This window comes from Sinocyclocheilus anshuiensis, unplaced genomic scaffold (assembly GCF_001515605.1).
Source record: "Sinocyclocheilus anshuiensis isolate Anshui unplaced genomic scaffold, SAMN03320099.WGS_v1.1 scaffold1677, whole genome shotgun sequence".
NCBI lineage: Eukaryota > Metazoa > Chordata > Actinopteri > Cypriniformes > Cyprinidae > Sinocyclocheilus > Sinocyclocheilus anshuiensis.
The window spans coordinates 172,823-182,463 of NW_015538006.1; the positions used below are offsets into that span (position 1 = coordinate 172,823).

Below are 9,641 nucleotides of genomic sequence, written 5' to 3' on the forward strand. Positions count from 1 at the left end.
GAAACGTCTAGCTTCGCGGTCTCTCTCTCATTTGGATGAACGTCTTGCCGCATTGTCATTATTTCTCACTAATAAACTAACTGAAGCAGCACATGCCCTTGATACGAATTCTAAAAGTGACGAATGTTTAACTGTCAACTTGAGCTTTGAATCCGTGGCGGAAGGAAGTAGTTCCGCACAAAATAAGTTTTTATTAGGCACTCCGTTGTTTCTTGTTTAATTACACACATGTTCCGTCGAACTGTTGTATAAACGCAATATCACTTTCGTACTCGAGTGATACCGGCTCTATATCAGCGGCTGTGATTGCCTCGTGCCTCTGGCCTAATCACAACCATGCTGATATAGAGCCGTTATTGCTCTCGTACTCAAGTGATATTGCTCATATAGTAGACATTTAACATTCGTTTATTCATCAGCTATCAAATAACTATATTAAATATACAATTGTTGATCAATAGTTCACAGTAGTTCAAAATGTGTTTACATACTGTGGTTGAGCTTGGAACATCTAAAGAAGGTTCATAGTTTGTGCAAGGTGTCTTTTGAAATATTTCAACATCTTCTTTAGGAAGAAACGGTTAATCACATGACTCAACATCTGGTTAACAGTAAGCCAGAGACATAAAAGCTCCGTCTTTGTAGCCAGTTTCGTGGTCTGCTGTGAGGAGAAATTGCAGTTTTAAAATGCTATTTTCACACAGACTACAATAGGGGTATCCAAACTCAGCCCTGGAGGGCCAGTGTCCAGCAGAGTTTGGCAACTTGCCTCAGCACACCTGCCTGGAATTTTCTAGCATGCCCAGTAAGACCTTGATTAGCGGGTCCAGGTATATTTAAAGTGATAGTTCACCCAAAAAATGAAAATTATCCCATGATTTACTCACCCTCAAGCCATCCTAGGTGTAAATGACTCTTCTTTCAGACGAATACAATTGGAGTTTCCCGAAAAATTCCCCGGTTCTTCCAATCATTATAATGGCAGAGAATGGCTGCTGCTATTCAATAGTCCAACAGAAGTCCAATAAACGGCATCTATCCATAAAAAAGTGCTCCACATGACTCCGGGGGGTTAATAAAGGCCTTCTGAAGTAAATTGATGCATTTCTGTAAGAATACTATTAATTTTTAAAACTTTATAAACCGGAATCTCTAGCTTCCGCTAACTGTCCTATGCATGTTCACGAGAGAGTGGCGTTCCAGCGGATGATGTAGGATGTATGCGTAGCATAAGCTCTGGTGAGAATAGTCTCATGAGAACCAAGTTTTGTTTACAGGAGCAAAGGAAGCAAAAGGTAAAACCAGTCTCCTTGCAGCTTATATCGAAATCCTCCGACATTTTTCTTTACAAATCCTTGTTTTGTACTTCTAATTTGTGACCAGTGTTTTGTTTTGCTTTGTCCTCAGCACTTCTGCGTTCATCACTTCTCTCCAGAGCTCAAAAAATGTCTAATAATGTCTACCGGGTCCACGTAATGCAAAATATCATTACAGGGTCGAAGTTTTAACAGAAAAAAATAACAACCAGTTTCCTTTGGCTGTGCAGAGTGTGGCGTCAAGCTGAGTGCAGATTATCTTGACGCGGCCAGATCAGGCGCCAGTTGCATAAACTTAGCCTCTATGTTAAGAGAGTGTCTTAAGAACTAGTTTGACCAACTAGCAGTTAACCAAGGGGTAATCAATCTGGTATTTTTGATTCAACCTAGACTAATATAGGTTCTTATGTAACCTAATTTAAAAAATTGACCAGTCTTAAAAAAATATATATATTTTTTTTTTAATTAGATGACTTTCTTTTAAGACTTTTCTAAACCTTTTGTGCAGCTGGCCCCAGAACAGCATTATCAGAACACTCTGCAGCTGGTTGAGGCAGACCAGAAGCTGAAGCATAACCTAGGGAAGAAGAATGTTGCAAACAAGGGTGCTTAATACATGTACACTAGGGCACAATGACAGTTGTTGCCTAATGGTTAGAGAGTTGGACTTGTAACCTGGAGGCTGAGCAAGGCACTGAACCCCCAATTGTTCTCAGGCGGCTCAGTAAAAATGGCTGCCCACTGCTCTGGTGGTGTGTGTGTTCACTACTCACTGCTGTGTGTGTGCACTTGGATAGGTTAAATGCAGGGCACAAATTTCAAGTATGGGTTACCATACTTTGCTACACTTCATGTCACTTTCACTATACGCTATAAAATTAGTGTGTGTTTTACTGTCAAAAAATTTAACAATTTCTATACTGTATTCTAACTGTATAGGTTTGGTAATGTTGCTAATGCACAATAATGCTAAAAGTTTTTTTTTTTTTTAAACTCAAATATTGAATTGCAAATGCTAAGCTCCATAATTGTATCTAATTTAAATTTCTCGGGTGTGGTTGACAATCAAAACTACTCTGAATTACTCTGCTTTTATACTATGTGATAATTTGGCTGTGGATTCATGAAAGCTGGGTTACGGCACAGAAAAAGTAAGTTAAAGCTCTCAGAAGAGTATATAACTCCCAGCTCTGTCTGATCCAGAACAGTTTTTCAGAAGGCTCTCAACATGTACCTGTTGGTGGTGGTCGTCTCTCTTCTGCTGAGCTCTGTTCCTGCTCAGAGCCGTCCTGTTGAGGTGAGAACAGACAAAATTGAAATGGAAAATTATATCATCATCAACAGCTGTTTCCTATTGGGAGCATCTTTTCATTTTTGCCAAGAGTTTTGACATACTTGTGTTTAAAATCTATCAATAGGATTTAATTGAAAAGATCTCTGGGAAGATGGGTAAGAAAAGAAAAAAAAGATTCTAACTTTATAATTTCTAACTAATTTTTTTAGCGTTTTATTGTTAATTTACTGATTCATGTATCAGGTAACATCACTGAGAAAGATGACATGCCAGTGTCAACTATAATCGAGACCAACAAACATGCAGGTAAGAGTATGCAAGATTTGATAGTATATATCTTTTGTGTAGCAGTTGATGGCAAATTCCTCTTCATCCTATTCATTCAATTATATTATCAGTGTCAATAGACTGAATGATTTTGTGCATTATACTGTGTACCACACAGGACAGCGAGTGGATGGGCCCTTGATCACATTTGGAGACATCGCCGTATCAACAGGGTTCAAGAATGCAGATCCGTGCACAGCTCGTGAATGCAAATGGGAGAGAAGCACAGATGGATTAGTCTATGTGCCCTGCGTGATCTCCAACCAGTACTGTAAGTGACAAAGATCACTACTTTTGATATCTCGTCAGTGTCACATGATCTTATTAATAGTGTACCCCTACCACAGCTCCAGATGAACTAAAAGCATAATCATCAGAGTTTACTGTTGTTTCTTTATGTGTGTGGTTTTAGGAAAGCTTTCTCCAAGAACGACGAGCCAACCATGATTCCCATTCCTGATGGGAACGTTGTGATTGGTGCAGCTCAAAGTATGAGCCCCAATGACATCCTGCGGGTTAAAAGACTCTACTGCAGTATGTTAAGACGTTACTGTTATTTTAATTAAAACAGCATTTTGTGATTCTTTGCTGAAAACACCTCAGACCACCATGAATTTACACACAGTTCCAGGGTGTTTTATGCTGGTTAGCAGATGGGCCGCCATACCCATGCTGTTCACTAGCAACACTTACCTGGTCTACCAGATTTTTTTTTTTTTTCTTCTTGCTTGACCAAGGTAATATTGCTGGCTAAACTATTCAAGTGGGCTGGTGGCCTTTACAGTGGGATTTATAATTATTGTAACTCTTATGACAACAAAATCTTGTCTTTCTTTTCATGTTCATTGTTTATTATTATTAATATTATTATTTTTTTCTCAGGTTGAAGTGCTGCCAGGCTGCATGAAGGATGTGTTTGATGATAGTATTCATCTTTTCATCTTAGCATTCATCATTCTCTATCATCCTTTTTTAATGTTTCTTTTTTTGCACATCACAGTTTCAATAGATATTTCGCATTCTATCTTTTAAAAATTAAACAACATTTAAAATCATTTTTCAATCAGACACCTCTTAGTACACATTCAGTATCAGAGGTTTGTGAGAAACCAACAAAAGGTGCATATATTGTATACTCAAAATGCTTTTTAAAGGGGTTCTATTATCTTTTTTTTACTTTTTCTACGTTAGGTTGCCATTTCTGAAAATACAAAATGTTTCTCGTATAATATTCTATCAAATTGTGTACCGTCATAAAACATGAATACATTTTTTAACATCAAGTATTATATATGATGAACATTAAGGATAACATACATAACAAAGATAAAAAAAGGAAAAACAGCAACAACAGAATGAAGGGTATACATAGAGTCAACATAAAAAGGAGGAATTTAGTTCTCCATAAATGTCTATAGTTCTGATACCTTTACAGCTTGAAAGTCTTTGTAAGGTTTCAAAATAAATCTTGAAGTCAGCCTTGAAATGGGTGTTATTGGTATCTTTCAGACCACTTACATTTGTGTATGTAAAACTTACCAAGTAATACGACAGTAATATTAAGCTTTTACATACAAATGTGACTTTTGTCTATCTTTTTGTCATAAAAAATAATAACATTCAACATCAATCCAAAATAATTTAACATATATACATTCCAAAAAATGAATAAATTAAAAAATATATGAAAAATGTGTTATTATAGGAGTCCAAATCGACTTCCAATTAATATTCTCAAAATGGTATTTATTACGAAATGTTGCAGGGCGAATCAAACATCCAAGAATTTATAATAGCATTTGCTGTCTTTAATATCAACACCATTTAATAAGATTAATTTTAAATTAATTTTTAAAATGTTGTTAGCTTATAAGATTCACTGGTGGTGTCTTGCAAAAGTCTAAAAAAACCCTGCTGGTATTGCATTGCTAATACAATGCTATATTCTTGTGAATTCGGTATAAATAGACTTCACCATTTATAAATTTGTGACAAAATTAGAATATTATTTGAAACCCAGTTGTCATAGAAAATTAATTTATTCTTGTATTTAAAATTTTTATTATTCCATATTGGCTGTTTGTGGGGGAATAATTATGTTCGTATATAAGAAGACAACATAAAAGAGCATGTCTATGAAAATTGGATAACTGAATGGGAAATTTGCTAATCTCAGTCACATATCAAAAGGAACTCTATGCCACCCATTTTTTTCCAAAATCAGATTTGGAATTATATACCATAGATTATCTTTGTGTTGAATAAAATGTTTAATCCATTCAACTTGAAAATTGTATTAGAAGTAACAAAATCAAGCACATTCGAACCTTGTTGATTATGAATTGCATAAAATACTTCTATTTACATAATAAATCAATATTTTAAGAAAATATTTTGAATCAGTATTTTTAAGAAAAGATTTTGGTGTGTATCTAATAGGCTACTTTCACAGGATAGACTAAACAAGTTAGTCCCTTGTTTTAGACAAAATAATCCTACCTTTGAATGAAAAATCCCTCATGAGACACACACACACACACACACACACACACACACACACACACACATTTACTTACTTATCTAAATGGGGACATTGCATAGACTTTTATTGGTTTTATATACAGCTATATTTATAAATACCACATCCTAACCCTAACAGAAAATATTCTGCATTTTTACAATTAAACATTTTATAATTTATAGTGTTTTTTGTCCACAAAACATATTTAAGTAAATACAGACTCAAAATTTATATTTATATATTTACACTGTGAAAAACTGTGCTAATGTCAATTAAGTTGATTTATTCAAGTCAACAATATTAGACTATTTTATATGATTGAATCACCTTGACTACATTAGGTTACACTTCTAAGCATTTTAACACTTGCATGCTACAGACTAAATTAAATTAATTAAATTACACCAGAAAACCTTTTGTAACTTTAGAATCAATCAATTAATAATAAAAAACATTACTAAAAAGTAAAGTAGCCGTTGCTGGTTTAAGCTGGTCTAGATAGAGCTTAGCTGTTTTAGCTGGCTGGTCAGCTGTTCTTCCAGCCTGAACAGCTGATGAGCAAAACTCTTCTGAAACTAGCAAAACAGACCAGCTTGACCAGATAAAAGATCAAAAATATAAAAAAAAAATGACCAGATCAAAAATATCTTAATTTGTGTTCCGAAGATGAACGGAGGTCTTACAGGACACACACACACACACACACACACACACACACACACATCTATATATAGCCTACAGTGGCATAGCGGACGGGCCCCACGATAAGACGATGATAATGTATCGATGGTAGCCAGAGATATTGTCAAAAGCATTACATATTGTCATTATTAAGAGTATTTGGCATTTCCAATTAATGTAGGCTTGTTACATTCTGGCTATTATTATTTGGTTACATTTTTTATTAAATTAATAGCCTATTACAATTAATTTGCTCTGCAATAATTTCATAGCGCATCACCGCATAACTGACGTGCTGTGAGGATAATAAAAAAATAGGCTATTAGCTTAGGCTGCTACTCATTGAAAATGTTTTAAAAATGTATTTTAAAACAGGTCTATAATAGCCTACAATGAATTTTAGGCCTATAGTCTAAATAAAATTGTTAATACTTCAGTCATCAATGAAACTTAAGAGCAGCTTTAGCGTTTATCAGTTTGAGCCCGATTGAGAAGCAGTCAGAGGATATTATTGAAGATGATCATGCAGAACCTGTGCAAGCACTGCTTTTAATGGTAGGCCTATGTTTTTTGTTTGTTGTTGTCTCATACTTTTAGATATGCTGTTATTTGTAAATGCTACTGCTTATGTTAGCTTTTAATATACGGTTTTATCCTGATTAAAGCTTTAATACAGTACGGCAACTGCACGCGCGTCCATGTATAACGCTTCTCATATCTATGTGAAAATAAGTGTATAATTGGAACAGTTCATTGTTGGAGCTGAGCTGAATGAGAGAGAGAGAGAGAGAGAGAAAGAGAGAGAGAGATATGCAGAGTGTGTGCAGAGCAGGGCGACTCGAGGAACAGTATTAAAAACTGCTGTTTTAGAACATTGATTTTGAAACTTGTGAATCCATTAGAATCGTTAGAAGACAGAATAACTCGTTGTAGTCCCTACCACTCGTTTTTGTAAAAATAAACCGCCAGAATTTTAAGATATCTCCGTTTACATTGAACTTTCAGCTTCGTAACTTTGCAGATATTGTTTATGCTCAAACAGCAACTTTACACACTAACTAACGTTAAAAAAAGTGAAATCGCAATCAACCACCCCTTTAAAGGGATAGCTCATCCAAAATCGAAAATTCTGTCATCATCATTACTCACCCTTTTTTCTCATTTTGAACATTTGGTCATACAATGTAAGTCCAAAACTGTTACCAACAATCTTCAAAATATCTGTTTTGCTTATGTACAGCCTACCCTTAATGTATTGTGCGATATAAAAATCAGAAAACCATTTGCGTCACGCACGCAGATCTAATTGCATTTCTTCAGAGCCCCGTCGTACTGTCTGGTTATTGTATATTTGATGCAACCCATACGCACACCGTAAGAGAGAGGCAGACGAGAGAATGAATGAAGTCACGATGAGCAGAACAGATTATAATGACTTATACTGTCTTTTTACGCGTTATACTGCCTTTATACTGTCATCGCGCCGCATAAACACAAAACCATGTCTGCATTTGTGATCGGAGAAATGGAAGGCCAAACAAAGTATTTTTGCTTTTGCAATGAAACACACAGCGTCTTCACAACATGGCGGCAGCGGTGGCAGCAACAATAAAGTTACACCTTCTTTCTTTGCGTGAACATCTAGGTTATTTCAGGTCAGGTCAGGGCCAGTGTTCTGAAATATTCGGTGTCTGAGATGTTTGGTGTCACTGGGCGGAGTAAACATGAATATTCATGAGTTTCCTGTTTCGTGTTAAAGCGACTCTGAAAATATTAGTGAGTTTTCACCGGATCACAAATACTTTTCAACAAGGTAATTATGTTTCAGCTTCGAACGAAGTGAATATAATCGTTTGTTTTGTGCACAAAATGTTATCATTTGTTTCCTGTGTTATGTTAATTCAACGATTACAGCCACTGATTTGCCAGAGGATGCACTAGTAAATGGACCAACAACTGTTAAATATTTTTATATTCCTCTGTATGTCGTTTGATAAAGTTTTCTAAGTGTGTAAGCCTATATATGGTGGCATAATAAACCTTGCTCACTGACTGTAAGGTGAGAAGTAAGGAACAATATAAAGACTCTTATGAAGTAATAACTTTTTTTTTTATTATTTCTCCTTAAAAAAAGGTATAAAGAGTGTCCCATGGAAGTGCATGACATCCTATAACCAGATGGCAGTTCATCTGAAGCATGTTTGTTTGCAATGAATGTATCTGTTACAAATCAATAGAGTATGCTACTTGCACTTTACCTTCTATTTTCCCTAGTTTGCAGAAGCACTGCTTGAGTTGACTTAAGGCTTGAATTACCTCATGTTATATATGAGGCCACTATTGCACACATACACGAAGACATACATGCACAGCAAATTCATCAGTGTTAATTCAACTCCTAGAGTTAAAATCAACTCCAAGTAAGTGTACATTGTCCCATATTTTTTGAGTTAAATTAACACTTTTAAAAGTGTTACTGATTTAACAATAAGACAGAGGTATATTTACACTGTAAAACAACTCTGGTCCACACCACAGGGAGTTAGTTTTTCTTTAACACACAAGTAAAGAGTGACAATTTAACACTCTTAAGATGTATTTTAACTTTAGATATTTGAACTCCAGTGTAAGGAGTTGACATTACTGTACTCCAACCAATTGACAGTAACTGTCAGGAAATAATTTGTGACAACTGCAGAGTTGCATTGATAATAACATTGAGAGTACATCAAAACAATCCATAACGTTAAATTCAACTTGAGTCTGGGATCACAGTAGATTTCTGTTTATACTACAAAGTAAAAATTAAGGCAAAATGCAAACAGTTGTTTTCCACGTTACATCATAGAAGGTTCACTTTTAAAATAAATGATAAAGGCACAACATAGGCATTTCTGTCATAAGAATACAGAAGATAAGCTGCTTATCAAATGGTCTGTAATACTTCAAGTCCTGTACATGTCAGTCAATGTAAGTCGCGAAATGTCAGTGAAGTTGAGTCAATATACCTTCACCTTTGCAGCACAGTACAGCAGTGCTTGATTCTACACAACATTCAGCACATGAAAAATTGCAGGATATGTGGATCAGTTGCGTCCAGTTGCAAAGCGTAAACGTTCTCAGAATTACTACTTTCTTCTTTTTTTTGTCCGATACAGGGAATGGTGGATTGTGTGTATGATGACCATCAGAATGTGTACTTTATCACTGTAATGGTTAAACAAATCAAGTGCAAAATATAAATAAATATGTATACTATATGATACATATGTTGTATTATTTGACCGGTCTTAAAGTTTTACTACATTTTGTTCCTGAAATCCACACTTTTTTGGAATCAGGATAACCAAAGGTAATCTCAATGCAACTAAAAAGGTTTAAATAACACTTGAAGGTTTTCTCCAGATCAAAACCAATACTGAATTACATGATTTAATCCAATTTAAGTAATTTATAGTAAATTCTATCAGATTTGCGATTTATATATATATATATATATATA

General features: G+C 35.0%; 1 pseudogene; it reads left to right on the top strand.

Annotated features, from left to right (window-relative positions):
- The window catches only part of LOC107677377 (uncharacterized), an 18,396-nt pseudogene extending 14,475 nt beyond the window's left edge, over positions 1-3,921 (top strand).
- Positions 3,922-9,641: the final 5,720 nt, after the last annotated feature.